Genomic DNA, 13,546 nt, shown 5'->3' on the forward strand with positions numbered 1-13,546 from the left:
GTGTTTGAGTCCTTTCTAGCTGAATTATTGTGTTCTTATACATTTGTGGGAACCTTGTAATCATGTGTGATGCTTTTTTATGTTCCTTATATTTTTCAAAGATAGTATTATGAGTCTACCTTAAGCTCAAGAGAGGGAATTGTAAAAAAGCACACCTACATGAAGTTGTGAATTTTTTGCCAAAACATCAAAAGGACACTTTTATGTCTTGTTTTGCTACCAAACTCATGTTAAAAAACAACACAAAAGCAAAAACAAAAGAAATAATAAAAGCAAGCAGATTTTTGTGTCCTTTAGTACTTGTTGTTGGAACTTGTGAATTCGTGAATAGTGATCTCTAGTTGAGGTTAGAGATTTCGATGCTTGGAACGTGTTTCCCTTTACCTTTTGTTGAGGTTAGAGGTTTTGGTGACAAAACGTGTCATCATTTTATTTATTTTTAGCACTGCCCTATAAAGGGAAGGGTAACCATTCATGAGGGGTGCCCTTTGAAAGTGGAAAAATAGCTGTACATGGCACTTAAAAAAGTGGTGAATTACTTGAGAGCTTAACGCAAAAAAAGGCCATGAGCTTCATGTCTCATCTTCTTCTTATCCTCCTCTCTTGTTGTTGCTCCTCCTTTTCCTTCTCTTGAGATAGCTTTTACATTGCTTTTATGGTCACCTAAAATAGTCACGAGCCTCTCTAATTTGTTCTTATGGTGTTGTCATATTATTAAAAGGGCAGTGCTATCGTGCACCCGTGCGTGGGGGGGCGCATGGGGGGGTATGCGACATGCGCGCAAAGGGGGGGGGTAATGGGTGGGACAGAAGAGGAGGGATGCAAGAGCGAGACAAAGTGAGGTTGACGATCAGGGATACCAAGGCGTGGCATGACCGCTAACCTCGGTGTGCCAAAAAGGGTGCAGCACCAGGACTTCTCGAGAGGTCACCCATCCTAGTACTGTTCTGGCCCAAGCGCACTTAACTGTGGAGTTTTGACGGGATTCGGTGTATTAGCGCTGGTGTGACCGCACCACGTAAAATAACAGTGAGAAATTAGTATTGTCTTATTCTGTAAAGGTGGATGGGGGGGTACGCGACATGTGCGCAAGGGGGGAGCGACGCATGCGCACAAGTGGAATGAGGGAAGGGGGGGATGGGCAGGTGGGGGGGGTTGTGCGCATGGGCGCAAGGGGGAATGAGGGGGGGGAGCAATGGGGGATGAGGGGGGCGCATGCACACACAAGGGGGGGATGAGGGAAGGGAGAGGGGGGGCGCATGCGCACAAGGGGGGATGGGGGGCGCAATGGGGGATGGGGTGCATGCGCACAGGGGGGATGAGGGAAGGGGGAGGTGGGTGCAATGGGGGATGGGGTGCATGCGTACAAGGGGGGATGGGGTGCATGCGTACAAGGGGTGATGAGGGAAGGGCTCGGGGGGGTCACTTGTATAAACATGTAAGTATCACGTGGGTTCAACAGAAGGACATTTTAAATATTTAAAACTTACAGAAATATATTTACAGAGGAGATTTGTTTATTGTATTTTTTAAAAAAATTACAGATTTGAATAGGAAAGGATACATTATATTCATTAAAAAATTCACAGATAAGGGACTTTTTAAATAGGCCTTGAACGCACGTGATATAGAGGATTTACATATAGTGACCCCCCCGTGGGGAAGGGGGAGGGGGGAGGGGGGGTGCGTGCCCACCACAAGGGGGGATGGGGGAAGGGAGAGGGGCGCATGCGCACAAGGGGGGATGGGGGGCGCAATGGGGGATGGGGTGCATGCGCACAGGGGGGATGAGGGAAGGGGGAGGTGGGTGCAATGGGGGATGGGGTGCATGCGTACAAGGGGTGATGAGGGAAGGGGGAGGGGGGAGGGGGGGTGCGTGCCCACAAGGGGGGGGAAGGGCGTTGGGGGGATGAGGGAAAAGGGAGGGGGGCTGTTGGGGGGATGCGCACAAGGGCAGGTGGGGGTGGGGGGGGTTTGTGCGCATGCACACAAGAGCGGGGGGATGCGCGCAAGGGGGGGTGCCCATGCGCACAAGGGGGGTTGTTGGGGGAGGGGGGCATGCACACAAGGGGAGGTGCGCATGCACAAGGGGGGGTGCGCACGTGCACAAGGTGGGATGAGGGGGGGGTTGCGCACGTGCACAAGGGGGGACGAGGGAATGGGGGGGTGCGCATCATCTGCACAAGGGGAGATGTTGGGGGGGCGGGCATGCGAACAAGGGGGGGTGTTGGGGGGGGGATGCGCACAAGGGGGGGTGTTGGGGGTGGGGGTGCGCAAGCGCACAAGGGGGGATGAGGGAGGGGGCGGGCACGTACACAAGGTGGGATAAAGGAAGGGATGAGGGAAGGTGGGGGGTGCACACGAGCACAAGGGGGGATGGGGGGTGCACACGCATAAGGTGGGATAAGGGGGGGATGGGGGTTGCACAAGGGGGGGATCAGGGAGGGTGCGCATGCGTAGAAGATGGGATGAGGGGGGGTGGGGGTTGTGCACGCGCACAAGGGGGGCATGAGGGGGGGGTGCGAACGTGCACAAGGTGGGATGAGGGGGGGTGGGGGTTTGCACACATGCACAAGGGGGGATGAGGGGGGCGCTGGGCACGTGCACAAGGGGGGATGGGGGTTACGCATGCGCACAATGGGGGGATGAGGGGGGTGGGGGTTGCGCACACGCACAAGGGGGATGAGGGGGGGTGCGCACGCGCACAAGGGGGGATGGGGGGCGCATGCGCACAAGGTGGGATGAGGGGGGTGGGGGTTGCGCACGCGCACAGTAGGGGGATGAGGGGGGCTGTGCGCACGTGCACAAGGGGGGATGGGGGGCGCACGTGCACAAGAGGGGATGAGGGGGGGTGGGGGTTGCGCACACGCACAAGGGGGAGATGAGGGGGGTGCGCACGTGCACAAGGTGGGATGAGGGGGGTGGGGGTTGCGCATGCGCAAAAGGGGGGATAGGGGGTGCGTACGCGCACAAGGGGGGATGAGGGGGTTGCGCACGTGCACAAGGGGGGATGAGGGGGCGGGGGGTGAGCACCAGTACAAGGGGTGATGGTGGGCGCACTCGCACAAGGTGGGATGAGGGGGGGTGGGGGTTGCACATGCGCACAAAGGGGGGATGAGGGGGGGTGCGCACGCGTAGAAGGTGGGATGAGGGGGTGGGGGTTGCGCACGCGCACAAGGGGGGATGAGGGGGGGTGCGCACGTGCACAAGGTGGGATGAGGGGGGTGGGGGTTGCGCACGTGCATAAGGGGGGATGAGGGGGGGTGCATACACGTACAAGGGGGGATGGGGGTGCACGCGCACAAGGTCGGATGAGGAGGGGTGGGGGTTGCACATGCGCACAAGGGGGGGTTGTGCCCATGCACATAATGGCAAGGGAGATGCAGGGGGAGGTGTGGTGTGTGTGCGCATGCGTGAGAATGGGGTGCACAGGTGTATGCGTGCATGTACGGGGGTGGGAGGGCGCGCAAGGGGGGGAGAGGGTGCATGCGCAGAGGGTTGGGAGGTGCACATGCGCACAAGGGGGCGGGGTGTACGAAAACCCCACCCCAGAGAGACACGCGAGGAGAGGGCGACCGGGGGGCCATGGAGAGGAGGGGACAAATCTCGGTGCCATGGCAGGCTGAATCTCAGTGGATCGTAGCAGCAAGGCTACTCTGCCACTTATAATACCTGGCCACATATTTAAGTCGTCTTCAAAGGATTGATCTCCGCGATCGTCTGGAATTGCCATTCAGAGTCCACAAGGCGGCTCCTTCAGCCACCTCAAGGGAGGCTATCGACACATGCTCTCGTTGAGCTCATCTTAGGACACCTGCATTATCTTTTAACAGATGTGCCGCCCCAGCCAAACTCCCCACCTGACAATGTCTTCGGCCTGGATCGGTGCTCGGACGTGCCTTAAGACCAGAAGCAGGGGCCAAGCTCCGCCTCCACCTCACGGAGTAAGTAAAATAACGTTAAAAGTAGTGGTATTTCACTTGTGCCAGAAGCTCCCACTTATTCTACACCTCTCAAGTCATTTCACAAAGTCGGACTAGACAAGCTCAACAGGTTCTTCTTTCCCCTGAAATCTCTTCAGAAGTTCTCTGCAATATTTCTCCTGTGAAATGAAGATCCTGTCTTTGGCCTGCTTTACTTCAATCCCAAGGAAGTAATGTAATAACCCAAGGTCAGTCATCTCAAACTCAGACATGAGTAGCTTCTTGACCTATGAAATCTTCTTGACATGATCACCTGTCAAGATAAGATCATCAACATAGAGGATGAGTACCAGTCGTAATCCCTTCTCAATGAACAAGTAAAGGTTTGCCTCAGAAAGGACTCCGACTAAGCCCTATCTTCTGAAAGAATACATCAATCCTTTGGTACCAAGCTCTGGGGGCCTGTTTCAGCCCGTATAACGCCTTCTTCAACCTGCAGACCTTTAATAGGGACCCTGGATCTTGAAAGCCCGGTGGCTGCTCCACATATACCTCCTCCTCCAGGGTTCCATTAAGCAATGCGGACTTCACATCCATTTGAAAAATAGGCCACTGGAATTGGCCAGCAAGAGCAATCACTATCCGGATAGTAACCATGCGGGCTGTGGGAGAAAAAGTTTCATAAAAATCCATGCCTTCAGTTTGAGCAAAACCTTTGACCACTAACCTTGCTTTATACTTATCCAAGCTGCCGTCTAATTTGTATTTAAGTTTGTATACCCACTTAGTGCCGATGACTTTCCGTCTCGCGGGGGCCTGGCCACTAAGTCCCAGGTATTGTTCTTCAGGATAGCATCCATCTCTGCCTGCATGGCAGCCTGCCATTCTGGATTGTCCTTCGCCTCCTCGAAGGTCCTTGGCTCGTCAAGCTGAGCCACCAATGCAAAATTCACGGATGGGGTCTTTTGAAGACGTTGAGACCGCCGCAATCCGGAACTGCTACTCTCAGGTAATTCGGTGACCCGAGACTCTTCCAATGTCTGTAGGTACCATTGGGGCAACTTTCTTTGCTTCTCTGTGGGAGGAGGAACTGGAACTTCTTCTAGAACATCCTGCTCTTCCTGAAGTAACTTGTGGAACATCAGCTTCTTCTGATTTTGCCACCTCTTGGTGGATGGTCAACCTGGGGCGGGGTGGGTTCGGGGGTTGAACAATCTCCTCCTCCTCAATCTGAGGCTCCTCCTGGGGTTCAGATTCTTTTTCCTCGAAGACAACATCCCGACTGATAAGGATCTGCTCCCTTACTGGATCGAAGAGGCGGTAGGCCTTGGATTCTTCGCTATACCCAACAAAGATACATTTTCTGCTCTGGGAATCAAGCTTTGTCCTGTCTTCCTTGTGCACATGCACCCATGTGTTAGAACCGAAAATGCGAAGATGAGTAATAGAGGGCTTCTTACCATAAAATGCCTCATATGGAGTCTTGTCCTTGACGGCCTTCGTCTTGGTCCGGTTGAGAATGTGTAAGGCTGTATTGATAGCTTCACTCCAATAGGCTTTAGAAAGGTTCCTCCCTCGGAGCATAGCAAGCCCTGTCTCTGTGGTGGTTCTATGCTTCCTCTCGGCTACCCCGTTTTGTTGAGAAGTATGTGCTGTGGTGAGTTGTCGCTTGATCCCATGCTTGCGACAAAATGTGTTGAACTCATTTGAAGTGAATTCTCCCCCCCTGTCTGTGCGGAATATCTTGACATCCTCCCCTGTCTCCTTTTCAACTCTGGCCTTCCAGTCTTTGAACTTCTCTCGAAAGCCTGAGACTTTTTAGCCAAACAATATACCCAGGTCATTCTACTGAAATCATCCACAAAGAGAAGTGAGTACCTGGATCCTGCCCACGATGCTGTAGACATTGGACCACAAATGTCGGCGTGAACCAACTCAAGTGGTTTGCTGGCCCGAAACGAGGCCTCTTGTGGGAACTTATCCCTGTGCTGCTTGCCTTCTAGACAAGCCCTACAGACATCATCCTTGCCTGTAATTGGTGGAAGTCCATCCACCATCTTCGACTTTGACATTTCAGCCAAGATTCCATAACTGACATGACCGAAGCGCTCATGCCAAAGTTTGGACTTTCCGTTGTCTGCATGAACCAACATTGCACTGAGGCGGTACAGTCCGTTCTCTTCAACTCCTTGAGCCACCATCTGACCATTTGCTTTGGATGTCACGGTGACCTTACCATCTTGAAAGAGAACTGCCATGTTGTTTTTGTCCATCTGACTTACAGACAGTAAATTTTTGCAAAGGTTAGGTACATAAAGTACTCCAAAGATATCCTTCTCCTCACCCGCGGTTGTAACGAAAGGAATGCTACCGATGCCCCTCACAGGACACGTCCGGCTATCCCCGACAGAAACTTTGGAATCCGGGTGTGTACTTTCCATGGTCTTGAACCAAGTCCTTCTGTTGGACATGTGCTTGGAAGCACCGCTGTCAACATACCAACCCTGTTTGCCTTCACTGACTGCATATGCTGAACAATGTTCACTGATTAAAAACAACTGTCCAGTCGTCACATTGGCAGAATCATTCTTAGGCTCTTCTTTGTTCTTGGCTTCTCTCTTCCACTTCTGATCTGCTTTCTTCTTTCGGCATTCTTTGGCGGAGTGACCAAGCTTCTCACAGTAATAGCACTTCATTTTCTTCTTGTGTTCCGCCTCCTCTGCCTTCTTGGAATCCTTTGGCTTGCCTTTTCCAGGCTTGTCTTTGGCCACTAATGCCTTCTCGTCGGTTTGCGCAAAGAGTTTCTCTCGAGCCTCCTCTTGAAGCAGGAGTGGGCCAAGCTCCTCAAAGGTGATTGGCTTAGTCCGTTGACCCGCAGTGACCGTAGTCACAAAACTTTTGAAACTCCGTGGCAGTGTTCGAAAAAAACTATTTTCCCAAAAAGTACAAAACCTTCATCTAAAAATTGTGAAATTATTTATAAAGAAAATTTTCAAATTTTGAAGGTTTTTGTTCTACAACCCCTCAAAATCTGCATGTTTTTGTACCCTTAAGTTTCAAATTTGAAAGTAATTTTAAAAATCTGCAAGTGCAGATTACACTATACCCGGGTTTTTTCGAACACTGCTCCGTGGCAACTTGTGGAGTGTGAGCAACGCCAGTTGGCTCGAGTCCACCTTCTGACCAACCGCTGCGAGCTGGTCCCGCACAATTTTCACCTTTGTCAGATGATCATGCACACTATCACCCTCATTCATATCAAGATTATAAAGCTGATGCTGAAGAGTAATAATACGGGCTGTATTATCGGTTTCATACAGCTCCTTCAGTATGGCCCACGCCTCTGAAGACGTCTCTGCCAACTGGATATGAGGAATCACAGCATCTGCTGTCGTGCCAATAAGCATTGCTAATGCTTGAGCATCCCTCTCCTCCCATGCACAGAGTTCATCCGCATCTGCTTCAACTAGAACTTCACCTCTTTTGTCCACGATGTCCTCCGGCTTCTCCTCGGTCCCAATCACAATCTTCCACAACTTCCGTGCCAACAGATGGCTTCGGATCTTGAACTTTCCAGATTGGATAGTTCGTCCCATCGAGCTTTCCAGCTTCACCGAAATTGGGGATAAATGAAGAAGGAAGATGACTGGAGAAGGAGGAAGGACGAGCAGTGGGTGTAGAGGCTTCTGAACGCTGATCCATCTCGGTGAATAGCAAACTGAATAACTGAAACAGAAATAAATGTACTGACCTCCCGTGCTAGCCTGAGCTGAAAACAGAATCGCCTTACTGCCAAGGGACTCCTTGCTTCAGAGAGTGCTTTGACGAGGAAGAGTTGAGAGCCTATGGCTCTGATTCCATGTTGGAGAATAGGAGGTAATGAATCACTCAACCCTCCACCCAAGATCTCTCCCACTCTTCCACACACTCAACTCAGATAACTCATCACAGATGCAATAAACACTCACTCAGAGATAACTTAAACGGAGAGAGAGAAACAGTATATTCATCCACCGGATGGTGGGCAGAAACTGGCTCCAAGGGGAGCAATACAAAACTCAGACAAGTGCTGAGGAAAACTGACAGAACTCTCTCTGTCAAACTGAACCAGCTCTGAGTGCACAGCACAGCCTAGGAAGGAGGCTTTCTGTCCTGCACTGGATGCTGGACTGAAACAAGGAGTGGGCCTTTTATAGGCACTGCTCAGGCCCTCTGGGTTGGCCGACCAGCAGGGTCGGTACCCCGTCTGGTGGGCCGACCAGGCTGTCCTGGAAATCCGACCAGGGTTGGCCCTGGTCGGTGGCCCTGGTTGGGCCGACTAGCCCTGCCACAGGCCCCTATAAAAGGGTGCCCTGTGCAGCCAGTCCCTGTGGTTGTAGACACCTCCAAGGGAGGCACAAAGCTCCCTATATCTCTGCTGTTGCAGGCAGCAACCAGCCCATGTGCTGGTTGCCTGGGTTTCTCTCTTTCCCTGCCCTCCTACCTCTCACTGCCCCTTGTCCCCTCAAATCGGGGGCTCACAGGTGGGCACAGTGAGTCTCTAACACTGCTATAGAGTGATTTTTTATGCTTATAGTTGAGCCATGTATGACTTCCGGCATGATATAGCATAGTCCTTACTTTAACACTTGATGTTTACGACAACTCGACTGTTATAGAGGCGAATGCAGCAACTGAATGTGTAAAATCTGGTACACACCTAGGGCACAAAAGAGTTGACATCTCAACTATGGTATTCTAGTCAAAATGCATTCCATGGTAGACCTTCCACATGCACAAACTTTCAGAACATGTCTGTGAGGGCTGCTTCCTAGGCAAATTGCAGCAGTTCTCCTTTCCCAAGGATGGGACTACTGTAGCATCCATGAAGTTGCACTTGGTACATAGTGATGTATGCAGACCGATGCAAACAGCATCTCTTGGGGGGTACTCCCTATGAAACATGGACAAGACGGAACCTATGATTTCACATATGTGGGTATTTCAGTGTTTGGCATATGCACATGTTCCCACTTAGACGAGGCAGAAGTTGGAGGAGAAAGCAGTGAAGCGCATATTCATTGGCTACAACCCACAAAGGCTATAGATTGGATCAGCCTAGCACGAGGAAGGTTATTGTCAACACTTTGTTGAACATGCCACTTGTCATGACATAAGTACCCAGTAGTTCCCAAATGAGCATGCTAATCAATGGGATTAGTCAAGAGAAGAACGTTCGTTTAGATGGCTCTAGAATCTGAGTCATATTGAGTGAGATACGTAGGAAGAAGGCTATGTTAAGTTGTAGGTCAATTACCTAGAGGTGAAAAAGGGATTGAAAATAATTAAAGTGTAGGGAGAGAGTTCAAGGAACCTTAGAAAACTCTAGTACCTAAAGTCTAAGGATTAACCTAGGTCTTAGGGAGAATCGAAAGGGCACACCTGAGGAGGTGTGGCCACTCATGTGGTCACATCCCATCTCCATGCATTCCACCTTTTCCATCCATTCATTCTCAGACGACCAATAGTAACCAGCTTTGAGAGCACCTAGGATACGTCTTAAGTACGTAGATAGTGAGTCTAACTTAGGTATATATTAGGAATAGGGAAAGAAATACCCAATTTAGAGGTCATGAGGGCCCTATTACAGCTTGAATGTTGTAGAAGGGCCTAGAAAATAGCTCTAGAGTCCTAGTGTTTCAACAAATCAAGATTTAGAGGAGAACCACATCTGGTATTAGAGTGGCAATGAGCCACTCATCGAATGGTAGAGACGGACGATTGAGAGAGGAGAGACATAGTTGCCAGCCGAAACGGAAACGGGAGAAACCGGGGAAACGGAGTTTCCCGTCCCCGTTTCGAAAGAAACGGCAATATGGTACAATTTTTTTTTTTAAGGAAACACAGAGCTATATTACTGAGTATGAAAAATTCCCCAAAGTGCTAGTGGTGGCCTACTGAGGGGGCATACAAACTGTGCAGTGAGAGGCGTGTAGCCTGTGAGCGGTCAGTGCTACATCACGTTTTTTTATACATAATACAATTATCAATCGAGTGCGAATCATACATAATACAATTATCTATACTTGAAGCAATCATGCATGCTTCTATGATTCTTAATTCCTGAATGGATGGAGGGATGGAGAGGAGGCTGCTAGGCTACAGCTTGCAAGATGGAGAAGATGGAGAGGATGAAGGGAGAAGGATGGAGGGATGGAGACTTGAGAGGATGGAGAGCAGGGTGGATGGATAGCAGTAGCGCACAAGGCAAGAAACGGCGAAAATCAGAGCGAGGCGGCGAAAATTGCATCAAAAAGAGCCTTTGGCCCGATTTAGGGGGGAAAGCATGTTTTAGGAAACAACGTTTCTTTTGGCGTTTCCATTTCGCTGTACCCTCGCTGTACCCATTTCCTACCAAAAATGGCTGTTTCTGGCAACTATCAAACATGTATTCGAGCTTTGTGGTGAGCTTAAGCGATAAATTGATAAATTGATCAAATTGGCTACAAGCTGAGCACCATGAGAATGTGCAAAGTTTCTTTAACAAAGTATTTGAAGGGAGCTAGAGTCAAAGAAATCAAACATTGAGATTTAAGATGATACGGCAACATCGACATTTGCCAGCGTAAGGGAGCACCTCAAAACTAAGAATCTTGTTGTGCTCTAAGTCTCTCATTTGAATTTCTGCAATTTGGTTAATTGTAATGGCATCCCAGGACAAGATGGACGGTAATAATAATGAAGACCATTTGAGTGCTCTTATTGAACCGTCTGTCAAGAGAAATACCTATCCCAAAGGGGTCATGGTGGAACCCAAGAAGACTAAAACAGCCCAAGTGGCATACTCTATGATAGAAATTTAACTCTGTTTAGTTATTAGCTGAGGACAGCTAAAATTAAGAAAGAGGGATTGTCATGACATGCGTACCCAGTAATCCCCCAATGAGAATGCTAACCAATGGGATTAGTCAAGAGAAGAATGTTGGTTCAGATGGCGTATTGAGTGAGATAGGGAGAAAAGGTTATGTTAAGTTATAGGTCAATTACCTCAGGGTGAAAAAGGGATTAGAATAGTGTATACATCATACGCACGTAGATAGTGAGTCTAGCTTAGGTAAAGATTAGGAATAGGCAAAGAAATACCTAGTTGTAGGAGGGCCTGGTAAATAGCCTAGAGTCCTAGTCAGATTTGCCTTTGCTGGACTGTAAAAAACAGCCTTCTGTAAATGCCTCAGATGTGTTTGATTCATTGCTGCTTGTCTTTCAGACTAATAGAGATTCAGATCAGAACTTTCAGGGTTGAGGAGTTATCCTCCTCCTCATGATGCCCATGTTTAGCCTGATTTGCTTCAGCATGATGATCATGCTACAAACAGTTGTTGCAGAGGAGAGGGCTCCACATCAATCCACATTACTTAATCTAGGTCCAATCATATGTATTCCGATCGTCCTTCATCCATTCACATCCATCACATCATTCTCCATCTCATCACATCTTTCCACATTTATGCTCATCACATCTCATCCACACGCATCTACCCATATCCGCATCTCATCTCATCACATCTCATTCACATCACATCTCTTCCATTCACATCTATCCCAATTCACATCACATCACATCACATCCACATCTCATTCATTCACATCTAGCTGATTCACATCACATCCATTCACATCACATATCATCCATTCGCATCTATCCCAATTTACGACAACAAAAAACAGTCTCCAGGTGCTGTTGGATACCCTTAGGGACAGCAAACAGGCTCAACCATTGGCTGCCAGCACTAACGTTGCACAAAGACAAATAAATGACAATTTTTTGGATGTCACTTTGATTGCCACAGCCTGCATTGAGGAACCTTTATGCCATAAGGATGCTTTTGACAGCAGAGAGTGGATGGATGCTTTTAAAGATGAATCGATTCCATTCACAAGAATGGCACACGGCACCTGGCAGTTGTGTGACTTGCCTCCTAGCAAGTGTGCCCTTGGCACGATGTGGGTTTACACGTTGAAGCGAAAAGCTGATGGCACCATCGACTGCTACAAGCGTGTCTTGTTGCCAACTGCTATGCTCAATAGCAAGGCATTGACTTTGAGGAAACCTTTGCTCCCACATCACGCATCACTACCATTCAGTGTGCCATTGCCACTGCATTTACAGGCATTTGGAGGTCCATCAACTTGACATCAAGACTGCCTTTCTTCATGGTGATTTGCTTGAGGAAGTCTATGTCAGCCAACCTCTGGGTTTAAGGTTGAGAGCTTATACTGGGCCATCTACGGAGCAAATTGCAGCCTTCAAGGCTGATTTGCAGAGATTTTTTGCAATGTCAAATAAGGGCCAGTTGCATTATTATCTTAGCATCCAATTTACTCAATTTGAGGGGGGCATTACGATAAGCCAATCTAAGCTCTTACATTGCCTTCAGTTCAATGATTGTAAGCCAATTCCAACACCTTTGGAGCCTGGCTTCCATTTCTCCTCAAAGGATGGGAATGATCCATTTGATGCCACTCTTTATCAGTAGGCTGTTGGCTGCCTAATTCCACTCGGCCTGATCTAGTTTCTCAGTTAAGTAGGTTTATGCACAAACCCAGTTCACTACATTGGTAGCGTGTCTTCCGATACTTGAAAGGCACACAGCATTTGGGATCCTATACAATGACAAAAATTCACTGGTTATGCATGCTTTTATGGACAGTGGCTAGGCTGGTTGTTACGACACGAGAGTGTCACATAGTGGCAATTGTTTCATGTATTTCTTGGTTCACCAAGAGGCAACCTACAATTAATTGTGAGGCTGAGTACAGAGCAGCCTTTAACTATTGTACAGTATGTCTGGCTCCATAAGCTACTCGCAAATCTTGATGCTAGCTAGACATCTTCTACTACCATATACACGTACAACCAGAGTACTGTGGCCATTGTGCGTAGTCTTGTGCGTACTCTGGCCATTGTGCGTAGTCTTGGCAAAAGGAACGTCCATTGCTCAATGTCCCATAGATCAACCAAGGTAGATGAAGAACTCAAGACTCTTAGTGTTTTTGCTAAGCTAGATGGTTAGTATTGTGTGTTAATACTAATAGCTCTAGTGTTACTGTTGTTATTGCCATTGGTCGCAAGGTGTATATTTTGATGTATGTATATCAAGCGTACAATTCGGTTGGGATTAGTTGGTGTGATGATTAATTGATTGTAACAACTAACACAATTGGCGGCTTGAGTCAGATGATCACGTCCAATAGATGTGGCATATATATTCTCGAGCTTGTCCAGTGTGTCCTTGGCTGAAGTAGTGAGGTCAAGATGATGAAGTAGTTTGGTAGGCAACCTCACACCAATAAGCGCTAGTGCCTTGTCATTCTTCTCATCCCAAGTTGAGACTTGTGCGAATTGATCTTCACCACGAGGGCGAGGCTCCATGTGTGCAAACTGAGGGAACAAACTCGCAGCACCAACTGAAGAACCAGCAAGTATGGCGGCTGGTCTAGGACTCCAAAATGCAATAGCAGCCTCCACGTGTGCAAGTGGGCAGATATAAGTGGCTGTACGTGCTCCAAATACAAACCCTAATCAGAACACAGCAAGAATATGCTCCGAAATGCAGAACTGAACCAAAAATGGAGCTCTTGTG

The 13,546-nt window shown here is 48.8% G+C and overlaps 1 pseudogene; it reads right to left on the reverse strand.

Annotated features, from left to right (window-relative positions):
- Positions 1 to 898: 898 nt before the first annotated feature.
- LOC147624658 (5S ribosomal RNA) lies at positions 899 to 1,017 on the reverse strand (annotated as a pseudogene).
- Between the last annotated feature and the right edge of the window lie 12,529 nt (positions 1,018 to 13,546).

Source organism: Cibotium barometz, chromosome 25, assembly GCF_041138505.1.
Source record: "Cibotium barometz isolate CiBa-2024 chromosome 25, ASM4113850v1, whole genome shotgun sequence".
Lineage (NCBI taxonomy): Eukaryota > Viridiplantae > Streptophyta > Polypodiopsida > Cyatheales > Cibotiaceae > Cibotium > Cibotium barometz.